We start from the raw sequence: 22,933 nt of genomic DNA on the forward strand, positions 1-22,933 counted from the left end.
GGACCTGCTGCCTGCCCGTGGGCCACGGGGACTTCACAGACCCATGTCTGTCTCGGCCTGCCCTGGCCACCACGGCCGCCAGACCACAGGGCTGGCTTCTCTCTTATCTCCCAAGGATAGGGCGCTTCCCCTCCATGGCAGGACAGATGTCCAGGGAAAAGTTGGGGCCAGGCCTTTCAGATTCTGGGGTGACACAGGGTAAAATCATCCCTCCCGTGGCTAAACGTGACATTACCTGCAATGGTGACCACACCTGCTGGGAGTGGACCAAGGTGATGGACGACGGCCAGACCCCGTGGGGCCGTCCTTCCCTGGGCCCCTCGTGCACCCTGGCTGTGCCCTGGGTGAGTCCTCTGAGCATGCAAGCAGGCAGACTGTACCCTGGGCTGGGACACAGTGTTCCACAAGCAATAACAGTCGTCCGCTCAGGACAGCCGCCCATCCACAGCCTTGCACACGATCCTTGTAACACCCCTGAGGTTTGACGGGAAAACAGACGTAGTAAATAAAGAACCGTTCTCAAGTCCTGGTTCCTCAGGTGACCTCAGAGTGCCCGTGCTGCTCTCCACATCTGTCCCCAGTGGGTGAGCACACAGCTGACCAATACAAGGTCGGCTCTGAGACTATAGAGGTCTGGAGGGTGCGCCAGTCGGAGTGAACGGTATCTCACCCCCCCAAACCAGGTGACAAGTTAGCCGACACATTGACTTCAACAAATTTTAATTCTCATCTTTACAGTATTAGTAGTGAGTCATATGCCTCTCATGAATGACTCTATCACTTTTTAAAAAAGAATTTAATATGTCAGAGATGACAGCTCTTAGTGTATTTTTCCTCAGAGAATATCAGTTTAGCTGATTATTTCTTAACAATAAAATAAGCTTAAGTCACACTTTACATCGCAAGAAGCAAAAAGAAAAAAAAATCAAGGGAAACACCTCGAATTTACAAAAGTTTAAAATGGGTCTGGTGTTTCTGGGAGTGAAATTCATGTCTGAAGTTATTAGCTTCAAAGAGTCTTATATTAGCCCGTGTTATTTAGAAACGCCTAGCATTGTGAGATTACGAGTTAGACTAAAAATGCCTTGCTAAATATTTTTTTAGTCAAATATACATTCACTGTATTACAGATAAAATAAAATTCAATTTGATTCATGTAATACATTCAATGGTATTTGCAAATGAGTCTGGGACGAAACAGTAAAAGACATTAACAGAATGATGACGTCTGCACTAAGCAGATTTTCTTTTTTTTTTTTAGATAAACAGACACATTTAAACCTTTTGCTATTCACACATTTTTAAGATGTTTAAAGCCTGTAAAGAAATAGTGTCTATCAGACAGAAACCTGAATTTTTTAGAAATTGAACCTGGGGGTGATGGCACGTAAATCCTCGAAGCCCTTTTAACCCTTTCCCTGTGGAATGCAGTCTGCGGTGCCGCGACCGTTGGCAAAGCATGGCCCTGGACTTGGATCTGCCCTGAACATGTTATGATAGGTCATGTTGAGTTAGCTGCATAAATCCGGGTTCGACCGGTGACGCCAACCCCGTCAAAGGAATTTGTTCAGATTCTGGGAGGTAACTCCAGGGTCCTCCATCGCGAGGAGGTCAGTGTTATACGATATCTACATCAGGGCGACCCAGAGGGGATCCTGTCAGGGGCATTTCTGTGGACTGTGCATTCAACACTGTGGAAAAAAGGATTTGTACAGAGTCTTTGCTGGGGCGTGTTGTTTTATTTTATTTTATTTTTTTAGTGAGAGAGACAGAGAGAGGGACAGATAGGGACAGACAGGCAGGAACGGAGAGAGATGAGAAGCATCAATCCTTCATTGTAGCTCCTTAGTTATTCATTGATTGCTTTCTCATATGTGCCTTGACTGGGGGGCTACAGCAGAGCAAGTGACCTCTTGCTCAAGCCAGCAACCTTTGGGCTCAAGCCAGAGACCATAGGATTATGTCTGTGATCCCAGGCTCAAGCCAGATGAGCCCGCGCTCAAGCTGGCGACCTTGGGGTTTCAAACCTGGGTCCTCTGCGTCTCAGACCGATGCTCTATCCACTGCGCCACCACCTGGTCAGGCTAGGGTGTGTTGTTTTAATTTCATGATGGACACAGCTGGACTAGGCCAAGGCCACGTCTCACGTGAACCACATGCACAATATTACACACGATGTCAGGGTCCCTGGCCCGTGAAGCCTGTGGTCCAGGGAGTCTAGATGAGGTCTCTTCCTCCCAGAGCCACTTTCCCCAGTGCTGCTAACCCACCTGAGCTGGCTACCCACCACCAGTCCCCATCTCCACTGGCTGTGAGGTCACTGGCTCCCAGTGGGGGGTCTGTCACTGCTGTGGGCGGCACCAGGCACACGGGGTCTTTAGCTTGGAGTCCTCATCATACGTCCCTCAAGGGTGCTGCTGTTCAACACACAAGCATTGCTTTGGGTGACCTTTGACTCTGAAAGGCATCCAGATATTTGTTCCCAGCCTTGGAGCAGATCATGTGATACTCTTAAGGAAAACGTATAGTGTCAAACATAGACAGATACTGATTAATTGTTTTGTTGCTGAACCCCCAAAACATCTCATGTGTAAACGACTAAGTTATAGACCCAACTAGACTGTTCTGGGTCAAAAAAATAAAGAGCATCTACCCTTGAACACATCTGGCTCCAGCAGGGGTCCCCAAATTACGGCCCGCAGGCCGCATGTGGCCCTCTGAGGCCATTTATCCGGCCCCCGTTGCACTTCTGGAAGGGGCATCTCTTTCATTGGTGGTCAGTGAGAGGAGCATAGTTCCCATTGAAATACTGGTCAGTTTGTTGATTTAAATTTACTTGTTCTTTATTTTAAATATTGTATTTGTTCCCGTTTTGTTTTTTTACTTTAAAATAAGATATGTGCAGTGTGCATAGGGATTTGTTCATAGTTTTTTTTTTTTTTTATAGTCTGGCCCTCCAACGGTCTGAGGGAGAGTGAACTGGCCCCCTATGTAAAAAGTTTGGAGACCCCTGGGCTCCAGGATCATGTTGTAGTCACGCAGGCGACAGGTGTCGTGCAGGAGACAGTCTCTGTCTGGGGGAAGGACGTCCAGCTGGTGTGGCCGAAGTCTTTACGGTGCAGAAAGTGGGCTCTTGTGTTTTACACCAAGTGGGAGGGTCTTCCTGTGAAGCAACGGCAGGCTCTGCCCGTGGTGCTGTCTTCTCTCCTGTGAGCACTTCTAAGTCAGGAGTTTTACAGGAACCCGAAGTTCCCAGGGGCCTGGAAGTGATTATCATCACAGAAGTCCTTTCCTCCTAGACAGACACTATTTAAACACAAACATGGAAGAGGAAGCTTTGAGACAAAACACAAAGAGAAAACAAAATCGGCCTGTGGCCGTCCTGTGACTAGCTCGTGCGTGCAGCTGCTCACGGTCTTCAGGCCTCTCTCGTTCCCTGCCATATTTTTTGGGATGCCTCCATCAGCACAGCTTTTTTATTTTTATTTTGTTCAGCTTGCGGGGAAGCCAGGCAGCTACGGCTTCCCAGTGTGCAGTGCAGGAGGCACCCTGCCCAGTCTGGACAGCCCAGGGTCGGGGCGTGAAGAACAGGACACTGCTGTTCTCCGTGAATGAGCGCTCACAGAGAGTTCTGAATTTTAGATGAGTGCATCAAAGCCAACACTTGAGTGGTCAGGGAGCTGGGAGGTGACAGTGTGAGAAGTGTGAGTGACCAGGACTGGACACGCTCCGAGCAGAAACTGCCGAGAGAGCGACCTTCACCATCCTCCCTCATCCACTCCCCATCCTGTGTGGCCCCCCTCTCGCTGGGCTGAGCAACCCTCACCATCCTCCCTCATTCACTCCCCATCCTGTGTGGCCCCCCTCTCACTGGGCTGAGTGGCTCTCACCGTCCTCCCTCATCCACTCCCCATCCTGTGTGGCCCCCCTCTCGCTGGGCTGAGCGGCTCTCACCGTCCTCCCTCATCCACTCCCCATCCTGTGTGGCCCCCCTCTCACTGGGCTGACCGACAGTCAGGTGTTCGACCAATGCCTTAATCACCCACCCCTGGAAATTAATCAGACACAGACAAAGTAGACTATTAGGATGGGATTACGAAAGGTAAGGAGTGACAGGCGGGGAGGTGGAACAGCTCCCCAGAAATAGTTAGTGTCTGCTCTGAACCAATACAATGACAACGTTCAGCAATAATTCTCCCGTGACGTGGGTCATGAAAGACACTTTCCAAGGTGCACTTGTCCAGAGAGAACGTGCCAGTCTCTGGCAGGATAGAACTGACCGGCGAGGATGAACTGTGGCAGGGGGACAGGCAGGGTCAGTTGGTGGTGACATCAGGTGGGACCCCAAGGAAACAATGTTAGCAGAGTAATGATGAACATGGGCTTTTTGATTTAGAAATTAAAAAACTGTTTAACCAGGGGTTTGGCAATGCCACATGTACCCAAGCTTCATCAGAATGTTCTGCGCAGGAGGAAATCCAAAGACAAGGAGGCTGTGGTCCACACTTTGCCGTGTCAACCCCAACCATGTGCGGTGCTGCCCAGCGGGTGCTGGCTTGAGCAGGACACCGTGCCCTCAACTCAGCCCTTCGGGGACCCTGGTCAGAGCCTCGTTCATCTGTGCCGTCGCTGGGATGCCACGTGAACAAAACAAGGTGCTTTTCCACGCCTTTTACCGTCTCGCGGACATAGACAAGGTCAAAGCCAAGCTGAGCAACACGGAACCAGGTCAGGTGTCCGTGAGTGCGAGCCAGGGTGACGTGATGGGCAAAGACTGGCGGTGGAGGGGCGCTGTGGAACCCGGGGTAGCCAGAGACCATCCTTCTCAGGAGACGTCAGTGAGAAGGGACCACGGGCGGTGGATTGTGGGGTATAGCTCTGCAGATGTGCCGGGCAGGGGACGTGAAGGAGGTGGGTCAGGGTGCACCCTGCGGTTGGGGAAGTGGGTGGTGCTGGTCAGCTGGAGTCCACACGTGAGGACAGCAGGAAGGGGCGCACGGAGCTGGGCGGGCAGTGGGGAGCCTTGGCAGGGACCCTGGCTTTCCTTGCTGTGCAGAAGAGTGATGGGACCTATGACTGCTGCCAGGGTCCCTGTAGTGACTGTGCCCACAGGGAGGTGGAGGCGGAGAGACTCGTGGGGGCACGCGATCTTCTCGCAGGGGGGTGGGGCGGGGGAGCCGTGTCATGCAGGAGGCCAGTCCTGACGGACAGTCGGCAGGTTCTGAAGGTGAGCGGTCAGCTTACCTGCTGGGCCGAACGTGGGATCTGAGACAGAGAGAGTCCGGGAGGAGACGAAGGTTTTCTGCCCCCCAACGTGGAAGAAAGCAGAGGCCGTTCTCTAAGATCGAAAGGGGTGGAATCAGGGACTGACCAGCTCACGTTTGGGCGCACCAGGCTCAGCTGCTTTCAAAATGCATGTGGAGATGTTGAGCGGACGGACCGCCTGGATGGAGCAGGTATGAGGCCCAGGGACGCAGACAGCGTCCAGCGATCACTGTGCGCTTGGCGGGGGCGATAGGAAAAGCACATGGTAGAGAATGTGGAACATTGTGACACAGTTAAAGCACAGAATAAAGTTAAATACAGAAGTGCCCCAGGCATTATTCTCTCAATTCAGGGCAGCTTCAAAACACGCTCAACTAGAAATTGACTTCTATGTTTTCTTGGTGAAAAGATCCACATGGCTTATAAAAGAAACTTGTACCAGAAATTTAAACATTCACATCCTAAAATGATGGAGGTTAAGAATCCCTATTTAGGAAAATCAAAGAGAAAGAAAGAAAGAAAGAAAGAAAGAAAGAGAGAGAGGGAGGGAGGGAGGGAGGGAGGGAGGGAGGGAGGGAGGGAGGGAGGATGGAAGGGAGGAAGAGAAAGAAAGAAAGAAAGAAAGAAAGAAAGAAAGAAAGAAAGAAAGAAAGAAAGAAAGAAAGAAAGAAAGAAGAAAGAAAGAAAGAAGAAAGAAAGAAAGAAAGAAAGAAAGAAAGAAAGAAAGAAAGAAAGAAAGAAAGAAAGAAAGAAAGAAAGAAAGAAAGAAAGAAAGAAAGAAATCCCACATCTTGCCTTGACATCAGGTCACAGGCTTCCCTAGTGACTTACTAAAAAAATATTACGTAAATGACTTGCTGCTTTGTAAGTGAATCGTGCATAAGACATGTTAAATCACCACGTTGGAAAACGCTGCCCCTTTTGGGAACCTGCGTGGGGCTTTACCTGAAGATCTCCGGGAAGTCAGAGAGTCAGCTCCGTAAAAACCGAAGACGGGTTATTCGAGGAAGACGCCTTCCTTTGGAACTTGTAAGAACCCAGAGTCAGAATCACCGTGAAAGCCTGCCTAAAGTTTGCTAGGATCTGTAGAAAAGGGATATCACTCCCCCCCCCCCCCCGGAAAGGACCATGGGAAAAGAATTGTGAGGATTGATCCAAGAGGACATTTCAGAAAGCAGTGTCCAGTCGCTGGCCCCTGGCATGGGTCAGCGAGCAGGTCGGAAAGGGGCAGAACCTGGAAACATAGCCTCATCTGGTGCAAGAGTCTTTGGGAGAGAGGGTAAGAAAATAGATTTAAATGGATTAAGGAGGGGGGGCTTCAAAACAACTTTGAACGTGCAGAATAAACAAGGCGAATGGCCCATGAAAGTGATGAGTGAGTCTTGTCCCTATAGCACCGGCTGCCATCCGTACAGAGAGGGACAGGCCACCTCCCTCGGTCCCCGGTGGGAGTATTTCCCTCTACAAAGTCAAGGGGTAGTTTAATTAGAATATCAGCTTTGGGTGTTGATGGTGGGACTTGTGCTCTCTCCTTGAGGTCTTTGGGGGAGGTTGAGTTCCCTTTGCTGGTTTACAAGACCAGAGTAATAAGTATACTACAAAGACTCTTCATTTTAAGAATCGGTTTTCTATGATGCAGGCAAGGGGTATAAAGATTAGAATGATTGAAAAATATAGGATTGATGCTAGTTGGCCAATGATAATATAGGGGTGTTCTATGGGTTGGCCTCCGATTCATGTGAGTGTGATGAGGTCTGCAACTAGGAGTCAGAATATGCATTGGCTAAGGGGACAGAACATTATACTTCATTGTTTTGAGGTGTGGAGTATAAGGGACTAGAGCTAGGATTAGAATAGATAGAACTAGTGCTAATACGCCTCCTAGTTTGTTGGGAATAGATCGTAGGATAGCATAGGCGAATAGAAAATATCACTCTGGCTTAATATGAGGGGGAGTGTTCAGTGGGTTGGCCGGGGTATAATTGTCTGGGTCTCCTAATATGTCTGGGGCAAATAATATGAGTGCTAATAAGGCTGTCAGCATTAACAGGAATCCTAAGATATCCTTAATTGTATAGTAGGGGTGAAAGGGGATTATATCTGCGTTTGAAGGGATACTTGTTAGGTTATTTGACCCTGTTTTGTGGAGGAATAGTAGGTGTACTATAACTAGGACTGCAATAATGAATGGGAGGAGGAAGTGGAAGGCGAAGAATTGGGTCAGAGTGGCCTTGTCTACTGAGAAGCCTCTTCAGATTCATTCAACTACGTTTGTTCCAATATAGGGAATAGCGGAGAGGAGATTTGTGATAACTGGCTCCTCAGAAAGATATTTGGCCCCATGGTAGAACATATCCTATGAAGGCGGTTGCTATAACTGCGAATAGTAGGAGAATCCCTACGTTTCAAGTTTCTGTGAAGGTATAAGACCCGTAGTAGAGACCTTGTCCTACGTGGAGATACAGGCAGATAAAAAATATGGAGGCACCATTGGCATGGAGGTAGCGGAGGAGCCAGCCGTAATTTACATCTCGACAGATGTGTGTTACAGAATTGAATGCTGTGGTGGTGTCAGAGGTATAGTGCATGGCAAGGAATAGGCCTGTTAGGATTTGCACTGCTAGACAAATCCCTAAAATGGATCCAAAGTTTCATCAGGAGGAGATACTTGAGGGTGCGGGGAGATCAATGAATGAGTCATTGATGATTTTTAAAGAGTGGGTGGGATTTACGGATGTTTGTCATTATTCTTTTTTTTTTTTTTTTTTGTATTTTTCTGAAGCTGGAAACGGGGAGAGACAGTCAGACAGACTCCCGCATGCGCCCGACCGGGATCCACCCTGCACGCCCACCAGGGGGCGACGCTCTGCCCACCAGGGGGCAATGCTCTGCCCCTCCGGGGCGTCGCTCTGCCATGACCAGAGCCACTCTAGCGCCTGGGGCAGAGGCCAAGGAGCCATCCCCAGCGCCGGAACCATCTTTGCTCCAATGGAGCCTCGGCTGCGGGAAGGGAAGAGAGAGACAGAGAGGAAGGAGAGGGGGAGGGGTGGAGAAGCAGATGGGCGCTTCTCCTATGTGCCCTGGCCGGGAATCGAACCCGGGACTTCTGCACAGCAGGCCGATGCTCTACCACTGAGCCAACCGGCCAGGGCCGGTCATTATTCTTATAGTTGAAGTACAACGGTGTTTTTTCATGTCATAGGTCATGGATAGAGGCCATGTAGGAATTATGATGACATATATTGCGTTTATTTTAAGTATCATTTTCATAGTTGGGTTTGTGGGGTTTTCTTCTAAGCCCTCACCAATTTACGGAGGATTGGGGTTGATTGTGAGTGGAGGGGTGGGTTGTGGTATTGTAATTAGTTTTGATGGGCCATTTTTAGGTCTCATGGTGTTTTTGATTTATTTAGAGGGAATGTTGGTGGTTTTTGGCTATACTATGGCTATAGCAACTGAGCAGTATCTGGAGGTATGGGTGTCTAATAAGACGGTTCTAGGCTCTCTTATTGCGGGTTTGCTTATGGAGGTGGGGTTAATTGTTAGTGTAATTGAGAATGAGGGTGCTGAGTTGGAGGTAATTTTAAAGTTTAATGACATAGAGGATTGGGTGATTTATGATACAGGTGATGCTGGATTTTTTAGTAAAGAGATTATAGGTGTTGCGGGGTTGTATAGCTACGGGACTTGGTTGGTGGTGGTTACAGGGTGATCCTTGCTTATTGGAGTTGTAGTAATTATGGAGATTACTCGTGGAAATTAAATATGAGCATAGCAAGGGTTAGGGTGATGAGGAAGGAGAGGAAATATAGTTTGACCAGGCCTTTTTGATAAGATACTGTAGTGGAAGATTTTATATGTATATTTGAGATTGATTTTGGTAGAAGTATTTCTAGTCAGATTTGGTCTAATAGGAGGGAGGCGGATTTCTGGCTTGTTGTAAGGCCTATTAGTGGTTGGAGATGGTGTATAATGGTGGGAAAATAGCCTAAGAGGCTAGAGAATTTAAACGTGTTTGAAGGCTTGTTGAATTTTAGGTTATAGGTGATTTGGTTTAGTTCTAGGGCTATTATAAACCCTGTTAGGGTTACTCCTAGGGCTATAAGCTTTAGGTAGAGAGGTATCGTTATTTGCGGGGTGGTGGTTGGGGGGATGTTATTAGATAGTAGGAATCCTGCAAAAATGCTTCCAATTAATAGGCGCTTGATAGAATTGATTAGGAGTGGATTGTTCTCGTTAATTAGTATAAGGGTGGGAAATCATGGTTGTCCTAGGAGTGCGAAGAAAATAATTCGTGTGCTGTAGACAGCTGTGAGGGAAGTGGCTAGGAGGGTTAAGAGTAGGGTTCAGGCGTTGGTGTACGAGGTATTGGCTGCTTCGATAATAAGGTCTTTGGAATAAAAGCCCATTAGGAAAGGGGTGCCTGTTAGGGCAAGGCTTCCAATGACTAAGGCGGTAGTGGTGAAGGGTAGGGTTTTGAATAGGCCTCCCATTTTTCGGATGTCTTGTTCATCGCCTAAGCTGTGGATGATTGATCCAGAGTATATAAATAGTATAGCTTTGAAAAATGCGTGCGTGCAGATGTGGAGGAATGCTAAGTGGGGCTGATTAATTCCAATAGTCACTATTATTAAGCCTAGCTGGCTAGAGGTGGAAAAGGCAATGATTTTTTCAATGTCATTTTGGGTAAGGGCGCAGACCTCTGTAAATAGGGTTATAATAGCTCCTAGGCATAAGACTATAGTTTGTACTAGTTTGTTGTTTTCTGTTATAGGGTAAAATCGAATCAATAGGAATACCCCTGTGACAACTATAGTACTTGAGTGCAGTAGAGCAGAGACAAGTGTGGGGCCCTCCATGGCAGAGGGGAGTCATGGGTGGAGCCCAAATTGGGCGGACTTTCTAGTGGCAGCCAGGAGTAGAGCTATTAATGGGAAATTTGTATTTTCTAGGTTTAGTGCAAAGATCTCTTGAAGCTCTCATGTATTGGAGTTGATTATAAATCATGCTATAGAAGCAATAAAGCCAATATCTCCAATTCGGTTATATGGGATTGCTTGGAGGGCAGCGGTGTTGGCGTCTGCGCAGCCATATCATCATCCGATGAGTAGAAAGGATATAATTCCTACTCCCTCTCAGCCGATAAAAAGCTGAAACAGGTTGTTGGCTGTTACTAGAATTATTATTGTAATTAGAAATATTAGTAGATACTTAAAGAAGTGGTTGATATTTGGGTCTGAGTGTATATATCATATTGAGAATTCTATAATAGATCAGGTGACAAATAGTCCTACTGGTATGAATAGTATTGGGAAGTAGTCGAATTTGAAGCTAAGGGTTAATTTGATTGTTTGAATTGTAATTCAGTGTCAGTTCAAGATTACTATTTCTTGGTGAGAGCTGATAAATAATAAGGTCGGGATTAGGCTAGCTGCGAAGGAGTATGAGACTATGGTCTTAATGTAATTTGGGTAGTTTGGTTTTTTGTCTAGATTAAGGGCTGTTGCTACAATTGGTATAGTTAGTAGAAGCAGTGCTAGTATAATAGATATATTAAATAGGTTTATTACTTTTATTTGGAGTTGCACCAATTTTTTGGCTCCTAAGACCAACAGATAACTACTATCCTTTAAAAGCTTGAAAAAGTCGCGGTTTTAGGCGCGGTGGCATGAGTTAGCAGTTCTTGCATACTTCTTCGGTAAATAAGGGGGTTTAGACCCTATTACTAGATTCACAATCTAGGGTTTTTGTTAAACTCTATTTACAGTATAATGTACCCAGGATGATTTTTGGATTAATTGATAGGAGGAGTAAGGGTACTAGGTGTATTGCTATTAGTGTGTTTTCTCGTGTATAGTTAGGCTTGATATTATTAATGTGGTGGGTATGTTTACCTCATTGAGTTATGATTAGTATATATAGGGAGTAAAGGGTGGTGATAATAATGTTTAGTCCCATAAGGATAATAGACATGTTTGATCAGGAGAATGTTGCTATAACTACAAATAGCTCTCCAATTAAGTTAATAGTAGGGGGGAGGGCTAGGTTGGTGAGGCTTGCTAGAAGTCATCAGGAGGCTATAAGGGGTAAGATGGTCTGTAGGTCGCGTGCTAGGATCATAGTTCGACTATGGACTTGCTCGTAATTGGAATTGGCCAAGCAAAATAGTATAGAGGAGGTTAGTCCGTGGGCAACTATTAGAGCAGTGGCCCCTATGTAGCTTAATGGGGATTGGATGAGAATGGCTACAATCACCAAGGCCATATGACTTACTGATGAGTAGGCAATTAGTGATTTTAGGTCTGTTTGACGTAAGCAGATTGAGCTTGTTATGATTATACCTCATAGTGAAAGCATTATAAACGGGTATGCCATATTACTTGTGAGCGGGTTGAGAAGGGTTGTGATTCGTAGAATTCCGTAACCTCCTAATTTTAATAGCACTGCGGCAAGTACTATAGATCCTGTAATAGGGGCTTCTACATGTGCTTTGGGGAGTCAGAGGTGGAGTCCATAGAGGGGTATTTTTACTATAAATGCCAGCATGCAGGCCAGTCACAAAAGGGAGTTGCCTCAGGAGTTTTGTAGGGGGTTGGCCCAGTATTGTAATAATAAGAAATTTAATGATCCTGTGGTGTTTTGGATGTATGTGAGCGCTACTAGCAAGGGGAGGGAGCCTACTAGAGTATAAAATAAAAAATAGAGTCCAGCATTGAGACGCTCTGCCTGTCTGCCCCAGCGGGTAATAATGATGAGGGTTTGTACTAGGGTGGCTTCAAATAGGATATAAAATAGAATTAGTTCTGTGGCAGTGAAAGTTATAATTAAGAATGTTTGTAGTAGAATGAGTATAGTAATATATAATTTTTTCCGTGTTGTAGACTCTTTTGTCAAGTGGAACTGGCTGGCAATAATTATCAGGGGCAGGAGTCGTGTTGTTAGGAGGAGGAGCGGCATTGACAGGGAGTGAGAGAAAAATATTAGGGAGAGGTTTAGGGCAGGGGTCCCCAAACTTTTTACACAGGGGGCCACTGACTCTCAGACCGTTGGAGGGCCGGACTATAAAAAAAACTATGAACAAATCCCTACGCACACTGCACATATCTTATTTTAAAGTAAAAAAACAAAACGGGAACAAATACAATATTTAAAATAAAGAACAAGTAAATTTAAATCGACAAACTGACCAGTATTTCAATGGGAACTATGCTCCTCTCACTGACCACCAATGAAAGAGGTGCCCCTTCTGGAAGTGCTGCGGGGGCTGGATAAATGGCCTTAGGGGGCCGCATGCGGCCCGCGGGCCGTAGTTTGGGGACCCCTGGTTTAGGGTATTGTCGCTGAACTGATTGATCAGAGGTAGACACAACAGACTAATTAATAGGCTATGCATTGTTGTATTAATTCATATTATATTAGTTTTGGATAATCATGTGAGGGGGATAAGTATAACTGTTGGTATAATAATTTTTAGCATTGTAATAAGTTTAGGTTCTGTACGTGGTCAACGCCGTAGGTGTTGGATACTATAACTAATAGAGATAGTCCCAGGGCTGCTTCGCAGGCAGCAAATACCAGAAGAATAATAGGCAGTATGCTAGCGACGGTTAGGTGGGAGTTTAGAATTGTTATAGCGATTATTACAAATAGTGATAGTATTATGCCTTCTAGACATAATAGTGAGGATATTATGTGGGAGTGGTATATTAATAGGCCGACTAGGGAAATTGTAAAGGCTAGTATTGTGTTCACATAGGTCAAGGACATTTAATAGTTATGGGTAAGACCATAGTTTAGTGAGTCGAAATCACTTGTTTTGCTTTAAACTAACTATTATTACTGAGCTCATTCTAACCTTCTTGTGATCACTCATAGGCTAGGCTAATGGCTAGGAGGGAGATGAGAAATAGAGACATAATGAGTATGGTGGGGAGATTGTTGGTTTGAGTAGCTCAGAGGAGGGGTAAGAGAAGGGCAATTTCTAGGTCAAACAGTAAGAAGGTAATGGCCACTAGGAAAATTTTCATGGAGAAAGGAAGTCATGCAGACCCCATGGGATCAAACCTGCATTCATAGGGGCTGGATTTTTCTGCATATGTATTGGTCTGGGGAAGTCAGAATGCAATAACTACTAGGAGGGTTGCTAGCAGGGTATTAATGGAGATAGAAATCACTACGTTAATTACTCTTTTTTGGACTCATTACCGAATCTAACTGATTGGAAGTCAGTTGTACTAATTAATACTAAAAGAGTATGACCCTCATCAGTAGATAGAGACGTATAGGAATACGTCAACTATGTCAACAAAATGTTAATATCAAGCTGTGGCTTCGAACCCAAAATGGTGAGTTGATGTGAAGTGTAATTTTAATTGTCGTAGTAGGCATATGATTAGGAAGGTAGAGCCAATGATCACACGCAGTCCGTGGAATCTGGTGGCCATAAAGAATGTAGAGCCGTAGACACCGTTGGAAATGGTAAAAGAAGTTTCGTAATATTTGGAGGCTTGTAGTAATGTAAAGTACAGACCTAGGCAGATTGTGATAAATAGGCTTTGAATTATATGTTTGTGATTGCCTTCTATTCAGCTATGATGAGCTCAGGTAATTGATACACCAGAGGCTAGTAGGACAGATGTGTTTAGCAGGGGGACATCTAAGGGGTTCAGGGGGGTGATGCCTGTGGGAGGCCAGTACCCGCCTAGCTCTGGAGTGGGGGCAAGGCTTGAGTGGTAGAAGGCTCAGAAGAAACCTGCGAAGAGAAATACTTCTGAGATAATAAAGAGGATTATTCCATAGCGAAGTCCTTTTTGAACAACAGGTGTGTGGTGACCTTGAAAAGTACCCTCTCGGACAACATCGCGTCATCATTGGTATATTGTTAGGAGATTAGTTGTTGAGCCCAATAGTAAAAGGGATATTGAGTTAAAATGAAATCATATAATTAGTCCTGAGGTTAGTAATAATGCAGATAGGGCTCCTGTAAGAGGTCAGGGGCTGGGATTTACTATGTGATATGCATGGGTTTGGTGGGTCATTAGGCATTATCATGTAAGTACAGGCTAACTAGGATGTGAAGACATAGGCCTAATAAGGGCTACAGCAAACTCCAAGATAGTTAATAAAATAAGAATGATGAATGTGATTAATGCAGTTGCAGTGATAATGCTTATGAGTGCTAGAGTTGCACCTCCAATAAGGTGAATTAAAAGGTGCCCTGCGGTAATATTCGCTGTTAGCCAAACGGCTAGGGCTATGGGTTGAATAAATAGGCTGATTGTTTCGATGATAACTAGTATGGGGATAAGGGGGATGGGGGTACCTTGTGGGAGGAAATGTGCAATGGAGGCTTTAGTTTTGTGTTGAAAACCGAGAATTACTGTACCTGCTCATAGTGGGATAGCCATTCCAAGGTTTATTGATAATTGGGTGGTGGGTGTAAAAGAATGGGGTAGAAGGCCGAGGAGAGGAGATTTGTGGATCCATTGAATAGAATTAGTGATATTAGCATAAGGGTTCAAGTTTGTCCTTTTTGATTATGGATTATTATCATTTGTTTTGATGTTAAGTGAAGGAGTCATCGTTGCATTACAATTAATCGATTTGCAATTAGTCGACTGGAGGAAGGAAATAGAATGGTGGGGAATATGATAATTAAAACAACAATAGGTAGTCCTATTATTGTAGGGGTAATGAAAGAGGCAAATAGATTTTCGTTCATTTTGTTTCTCAGGGGGTTGTATGCTTTAGTGATTTGGTTAAGGAAGGCTCAGGGGCTGAGTAGTATGAGTGTTTGGAGACTTTCAATTGCATAATAATGAATAGTGTAATAATTATTGATAAAATTGTGATAAATCATGTGGAAGTGTCCAGCTGGGGCATGTCATCAAGCCCTGCGCAGCCACCAATCCTCATGAGCTGCTGACAGGAACGCGGTTAATTGCTAGCATGTCAGCTCCTGCGTGCGTGCGTCTGTTCATCTTAGAGTGGCCTTGCATTCGCCGCCAGGGACCAAATCCTACGTATGGTCAGCATATGGGACCTGCCTCCAGGCCTGCTACACATAGTGACTGTGAATCCCTTCGGGTTCTCTTCACAGGAACGCCACCGCGGCGGCTGGGCTGCAGATGTTGGGAGCCCGATTCCGTGTGGACCAGGTGGAGAGAGCCCTGGCCATGTCCCGAATATCCGGGGGATGCCGCCATTGCTTCCGGAAAGGCCGTGAGCGCTCTGTTCTTCACAGGGCACGCAGAGCTGTCTGTGTCTCTCTCTGGTGGAGGCAGGTATGTCACAATAATGTTGAGACCTACAAGAAGACATGCTCCGCCAAGTTTCAAAAGAGTTGCCACCAGGAAAGGGAGGCTTCTGACCCTCCCCTGGTCCTGATCTGAGTCGGGCATCGCACAATGCCAGCTGGTGATGGGAAGCTGTCGGCTCTCCTCTAATGACTTCATCACTAGCCTCCTGTGTGGGAGGCCTGCCTGCTGGCCCTCAGCACAGGCCACACCCCCTGCTAGTCTCCACGGCAACTCGGCAGCATCGCACCCGCCCGTCCGAAAGTGGGCAATGGCCATTGCGTTGTCTCTGATGTTTTTTGGGTTGTTTTTTTTTTTTGGTGCAATGATTTTATGCATATTTTAAATTATAAAGATGTATATGTCCAAAGGGAAATATCTGACTTTGTGGGTTACTGGAATTTACAGTGTTTCAGGTTTCAATCTGTGTGTGGGAGATGGTCTCCAAAGGTAGGACTGCTCTTCTCCCCACAAACAGGTCTCTTCCCCTCTTTTGAAAGTGCAGGGATTAAGGTGCTAAATCAGGGGGAGTCAACCTTTTTATACCCACCACCCACTCTGTATCTCTTAGTAATAACATTTTCTCACCACCCACCGGTTCCACAGTAATGGTGATTTATAAAGTAGGGAAGTAACTTTATAAAATTTATAAAGCAGAGTTACAGCAAGTTAAAGCATGTAATAATAATTACTTACCAAGTACTTTATGTCGGTTTTTCGCTAAATTTGGCAGAATAAATCTTTATAAACAACTTACTATAGTTAAATCTCTCTTTTTATTTATACTTTGGTTGCTCCACTACCGCCCACCATGAAAGCTGGAACGCCCACTAATGGGCGGTAGGGACCAGGTTGACTACCACTGAGCTAAATCATATGAGCCCCTGCAGCTTGGTGCAGGGACCAAGACCACCTGTCGCTTGGTGTTCCTTCTCCTCTCTGTAGTCTATGGGACAAAGAGGTAGCTCCCAGCAACTGGTTTATAAGAAAGTACTTGGAATATGGTTTGCATTTGGAGATAGTCACATCCTTTTTTTTAGGTCCTATGATTTTATTTTTTAAATGTTGATACATTGGCTTCTTTTTTTAAAAAAAAAGTACTTGATCGTTGATTTTTTTTTTTTATCATCACGATGTTCTCGAATTCTTAACTGCTGGCCCTAATTTTTCTCATGGTCTCTGAGCACCAGCAGCTGGCAATGAACAGAAGGAAGCAGTTTCCCACCTGACCAGGTGGTGGTGCAGTGGATAGAGCGTGGGATTGGGACCTGGAGGACTCAGGTTCAAAACCCCGAGGTCTCCAGCTTGAGTGCGGGCTCATCTGGTTTGAACACAGCTCACCAGCTTGAGCCCAAGGTCACTGGCTTCAGCAAGGGGCCACTCACTCTGCTGTAGACCCCCAGTCAAGGCACATATGAGAAAGCAATCAATGAACAACTAAGGTGCCGCAACAAAGAATTAATGCTTCTCATCTCTCTCCCTTCCAGTCTGTCTGTCCCTCTCTCTGTCTCTCTCTGTTTCTGTCAAAAAAAAAAAAAAAAAAAAAAAAAGAAAAGAAAAAGAAGGAAGCAGTTGTCCACCACATCCTGCAGACGTCTCTAAGCCGAGCTGTGTCCCAGGCTATCACGGCAGGTCCAGTTTAAAGCAGGCTGCCTTGCTGACCCCGCACATCTACTTCATGTGTGGCACGCTCAGGTTGGTTGTCCCTGGAGCTTCTGGGTTGGTGAGCACGTGGCAATGTGGAGAGGGACACGCTGGGAGAGGTCCCAGGGCCCTACGTCCCATCCCCACACCTCACCGTGTGCACCTGTCCCGTGCGCCTGTTCCTGAGTTACCCGGTGACCTGGTTATGGGTCGTTGTCCCAGGTGGTGCCTCCTCCTTCTCCTTACACCGCCCGAAAAACGCATTAGACCAGAACCCAGAAAGCTCAATTTATGGTGACGATAAATTTTTTTTACCAAGAGAGACCTTCACACACCTCACGGGGTCCATGTCTCTCTGGGCAGATGGGCAAAGGTGTCACGGGTGGCACACTTTTCACATGCGGACACAGCTGGCAAGAGGCGGTCGCTTTGGGAGATGGAGGAAGGAGGATCCGGGTACATGGAAGAGACGTATGCAGAGTTCACTTAAACGAGCGGCCGGACGTCCACCGGAGCCGTCGCTCAGGGAGTGGAGGGAGGGAAGAGAAAAATAGACATGGACGATGAACGTAAGGGGCCGTCCTAACCTCGCCGATGATGGATAGGATGTTGTTTGAGAACCTGACTTCCCCAAGCAAAGAGAGTGAAAAATTCAGTCTTTTGAATCACTTGTTTCAAAAAAAAATGAGTGAGAAAAGGAAAAGGAAAGGGGGGGGGGGGGGCTAGAGCTATGGGAACTGAGGAAGAAGGAAGGGACCCGGAGGGGAGCAGAGCTGAGTTGACGATGAATGCGCGAAACCCAGACGGGCCCAGCAACACGGGGAGAGTCTCCGCTGTCCCTACGCTGTCCTCATGAGTCAGACTCTGACCCTGGTCTGCATGGACCCTGGTACTCCTATAAGCTGCCCTCCCGAAACACCGTCCTCGCCCCTGGGCTCAAACCCGGTCAGTGTTGTGACGCACGTACCGTGACCTGGGAGTTGATTCTGGGCCGAAGGTGAAGAGGGGAGCATGTTCTAGGAACCTTTGTATTTTTTTAAATCTGAAGAACTTTGGAGTCTAAAGCCTACTTGGCCCCAAAGATGTCACGTCATGGGTTTGGGACTGCCGGTCACCACATGACATCATTTTATAATAGGGAGGCGTGGCCGGCCGGAGGCTGAAGCGATGACCCTCGTTGTTTGCCTGCCAGCCCTCCTCCTCATTCACATCTTGCCCTGGCCATCTCTCTCACGCGTGACCCCCCGGAAGAGTCACTCGTTTTCCCTTCTCACGCTGTCTCATCACCTCGTTAATCAACACCGGCGTCTGGAAGCCTGATGTTCACCTTGACGTTCTTGTTAGGGCCCATCTTCTCTGCACAGAGGAGACGTTTTCCAAGGAGTAGCCTCCCCAGCTTTTTGTTACAGAAATAAGCAGTGACATCCCGCACTGACGGCCCCGGTGGGCGGTCTGTCCTCTGGGTGTGTTACCAGGTGGCCTGGGGAGGGTGTGTGGCATGGTCACCAGGACGGACACCTCTGGCTAATTCCCCAGATTCCATATTCTATCCACGTCGCTCACTGAGATGGCTTCCCAGCAGCGTCCAGGTTCTGATGCTTGAGTTGGAGTGAGGGCTCCCCCAGGTGGCCAGACCAACGCCAAGCCGGAAGGTTCCACTCTCGGTCTCAAAACGCAGGCAGCTGCGTTTCTCCTAGAATCTCTGTCCAGGCCGAGTGGATATGGAACTGTCTCCTTGTTGCCAAGCGTCCCTTGAGCCATTTCTCATGTGCAAATTCTAATTATTTTATATTTACGGACAGAGATGGTGTATGTTATTTATTTATTTTTTTTGACGTGGAACCTGAAGAAATCACATTTTCTCATTTACTTTTGAATCTTTAATAACTTTCAATTGACCACTTATTTGCCCCTGGAAATGGCGGAGCCTCAGATCCTCACTGGCTCTTTCCTGAGAGGCCATGTGGGCCCCTCTGCGCAGATGTTCTGTCAGAGCGATGGGTCCCAGAGACAATAGAATGGAAGGGGAGAGCCAACCAGAGCTCAGGGCTTCCCGACCTGATCACAGGAGGGACGTCCCACAACGTCCGCTTTCCCTCCACTCACGGGAAGTACCCCACACCCAAGGGGACAGTGGACCTCAGAAGGGAGGCTCCTGGGGGTCACCTGAGATGCTGCCCACTCTGCTTTCCTGATGTGAATGCAAGACTCAGAAGTGATCTTCCTTTATAAAAATTCAAATACGTTCTCATTCACGCACAGAGACGAATCACTTTACTCTTGTAAAATGTTACCAACCCGTAGCATAGGGTCTGCTAGGCTCTGAGTGCTGTTGTAAATGTCACTCTCCAGTCCTTGTGTTGACCCTGTGTGGTGAGGACTGTGATTAGTCCCACCTTCCAGAAAAGGAAATGGAGCCACAGGAAGGTTAGTAGCTTGTCAGTATGTGAGGCTTGGTCATGTGGCCCCTAGGAGAATGCAGGACAAGAAGGGCCCCGTCCCGGCTAGCTGAGGGCAGTCTCTGAAAGGGGGACCTGTCAGCCAGCCCCACACACCTGGGTGATGATGGAGGTCTGGGCAGAGCACCCGCTGGGTCTGCACAATCCACTCTTGTCTGCCAGTTCCTCACACGCGGTCCTCCCACTCCCAGCCCATGTCCTCCAGGATGGTAACCACTCACATTTCCTGGCGAGAGGCGAGGAACTGTTCAGAGGCGAGAGAGTGGACTGGACTCAAGCCAGTGACCACAGGGTCATGTCTACAGTCCCACACTCAAGCCAGCTACTATGAGGTTGTGTCTGTGATCCCACAATCAATTGAGTGACCTCGGGGTCTCGAACCTGGCTCCTCAGCATCCCAGGTCGACACTCTATCCACTGCGCCACCACCTGGCCAGGCTCCACAAGTTGCTGAGTAAGAAAGTTCTAGGAACAGCAAAGACTCTGGGTGAAGGGGTCTGAAAAGGGTTACAATAGAGAGACCATGCCCCACAAGCAGCAAGCTGGATTTTCAGGGAAAGGAGACCCGCGGAGAGGCTGACCGCCCGGGAGACTTGCAGGAAGCCGATACGTGTTGCTAAGGTGTTCTCAGTTCTGCGCCATGGCGTACCCTCTGCCCTTGTGCCCCGAGCCATGAGTACCAGTCTTGTTCACAGAAGACAGTGCAGGTGTGAGGCGTTGGTCAATCAAGGGGAGACTGCGTGAGTGTGTGGGAGGCCCAGGAAGCCGTGGGGTGTCAGAGAGCAAGGACCTGAAATGATAACGAATGAATACGCCCCCCCACAGCCGGCACCCACAGGTCCCCCGGAGCTCAGACCAGCACGAAAGGTCCCGTAGGAAACAGGGTGGGGCCACAGAAGCGTGCTCAGTGACTCAGAGGCTCGGGGCTTAGAGGAGGGTTGAAGGATATGAGGTGAAAGTTTCTGGGGCTTTGAAGTGTTTCCACTACAACAAAATTATCTCCACCTAGGTCTTTTTTATTGGTTTGTTTGTTTGTTTTTTTCTGGCCAGGCAAAGGAAGTTAGACAACCTCTGACTCTGGGTGACGCAGGTCAGCATGTCCTATCATTTCTATAAAATGTGTGGTGTTTGAAAAAAGCGTTAGAAATGTTCAGGAGAAGATCATGTTTCCAAAGCCTGTGTGTGTTACAGTCTGTAAAACACCCTTTATTTTCCATCTGAGCTCCTGACAGGAGATGTTTTTCAAGGTGAGGTGTCTCAGTCAGAGCGGGGATGGCAGGCAGGCCCCTGTCCGTCCCCTGTCCCTGTGACGGCGACTGCAGCCTGGGGCGTGTGTTGAGTTTATCATCTACTGGGGGGACCGGGGAACCAGGTGAGGGACAGACCCAGACGTTTCGGGGCCTCCAAGCTTATAAAAAACATAGGAGGACATCTTTGAGGGAAAGACTTTAAAATGGCTCGTTCAGCATTCTGGAATGGGGCCTGATGCCCCTGTGAATTTAAGATTCGCCAGCTTCACGGGAAGCCTGCTCTGATAGAGGTTTCGATCTTTCTCTTTCGGTGTCATGGGTATTTTCCTCTTCTTGTTCTGCTTTATGAATATGCATCATTTAATTCTCATGTGTCCTAATTTATTTTAGTTTTTTTTTTTTTAAATATTGAGGTTTGTTTCTTTTTCTCCTGACAGAGGAACGGAATGAAAGGGTTATTTTGTTGTTGTTGTTGTTTTGTTTTGTTTTGTTTTCAAACTGAAAGAACAGAGAGACAGATCTGGGATAAAATGGATGAATTCCATTTTCACAGAGGTGATACTGCTCATCAGAACACTAAGGTCCCATACAGAAGGGTGACGTCATCTTCTCAGTCTGTGCTGTGATGTCTGTAGGTAGCCCATCTCCTCTCTGCAGAACACACGAGGGCGCTGTAACCCCAACAGATTTATTCTGTCTGTGGACACCCCCCCCCCAGGTCCCACGAACACTGCACCAAGATGTCCGTTCTCTCAGCTGACCTGCCCAATCATCTGCCAGAATTTCGCCCCAGGGGATTTAATTTCCTTTTCACGTTGCTAGATTTTATATAGAACAGATCAGAAGTTTGGAAAATTTATTGGCTTTTACTTTTTTTTTTTTTAAGTGTGTTTGTTCTTTCGGTCACTGACTGGCTCAGTGGTGAACCGGTCTAGAGTCAAGGGCCTTTAGGAGGACAAAGGGGCTATTGTGATACGTAGGTCCTCACACACAGAGCTGACAAGACTCTTTCTTCCTGAGGCTCCCTCTCCCCGAACGACGTGGTGCGGTTCTCCCGCCACTCTGCAAAGTGCATGCTCAACCATCTGGAAGGAAAAGAAAAAAAGAGTCACGGGTTACAATGGGGCGGAGAAACATGAACCCACAAAGAACGTTTTCTTGTGCGTGACCGAGCCCTTCCCACCTGTTGTTTCTGGGGTTGGCAGAGATTTCTCCAGTTTATCGACAGAGTTTGGGCCCCCTGCCTGCCTGGCTCTCCTTCCCAGAGTCCTCATCTCTGCCTCCAGCCACCTGCATTGTCTCTAAACATTGTGCCGTTTTCACGTACGGACTGGAAACCGCACGGGGGTCTCGGTGGCCTCGTTCATGGCGCTGTTGGTGCCTGACCTTGGCTGGAAAAGCCATGAAGAGCAAGTGGGTCCTTGGCCTCTACTGTCCCAACATGGACTCTTCTCCACAAAGGAGCACAAGGCTCATCCCAGAGCAGATGCCAGGTGCCACCGTACTCGAGGGGAGAGGATAACCCAGGATTACGCAGGAGGTGGGAATCTTGGTGCCACCTCAGAATTCCACCCACTGCGAATCGCTGTGCAGAAGTAAAGTCACCATCTCGAATGTCAGCCCACAAAGACCACTCAATCCTTAAGACCAAGCTGCGAGTTTTCTTTCATTCTCTGCCCTGCTATCACGTTCTAAGATCATGTGACATTGCGATGCCCCCACGGTTAAGGGAAAATATATACTGTGATCATTCTATTCATATCTTGGGTAGATCATATTTGGGGGCCAGGATTTTGTTTGTTTGTTTTGAGTTATTTTCTTCTCTTCCTGCTTGTTGCCCCACCCGCCTACCCGACCTCACATTACTGCCTTTCTCTGCCACATCATGTTCTCTTTTTTCCTCTTGAGAACTATGCCTATCTATTTCCTACACCCACAAAGGAGACTTAAGTGTGTAGTGTTTTTCAAAACCCAGTCCAGTTTCCTTTTATAAAGTTACAAGCATCAAGTTGATTCCATG

General features: G+C 47.1%; 1 non-coding gene across 1 annotated transcript; it reads right to left on the reverse strand.

Moving 5' to 3' along the window:
- Window positions 1-8,341: 8,341 nt before the first annotated feature.
- Window positions 8,342-8,417, reverse strand: TRNAS-GCU (transfer RNA serine (anticodon GCU)). Its single transcript has one exon. It is a non-coding gene; the product is annotated as a tRNA-Ser (tRNA).
- Window positions 8,418-22,933: the final 14,516 nt, after the last annotated feature.

Source organism: Saccopteryx leptura, chromosome 1 (genome assembly GCF_036850995.1).
Source record: "Saccopteryx leptura isolate mSacLep1 chromosome 1, mSacLep1_pri_phased_curated, whole genome shotgun sequence".
Taxonomy (NCBI): domain Eukaryota; kingdom Metazoa; phylum Chordata; class Mammalia; order Chiroptera; family Emballonuridae; genus Saccopteryx; species Saccopteryx leptura.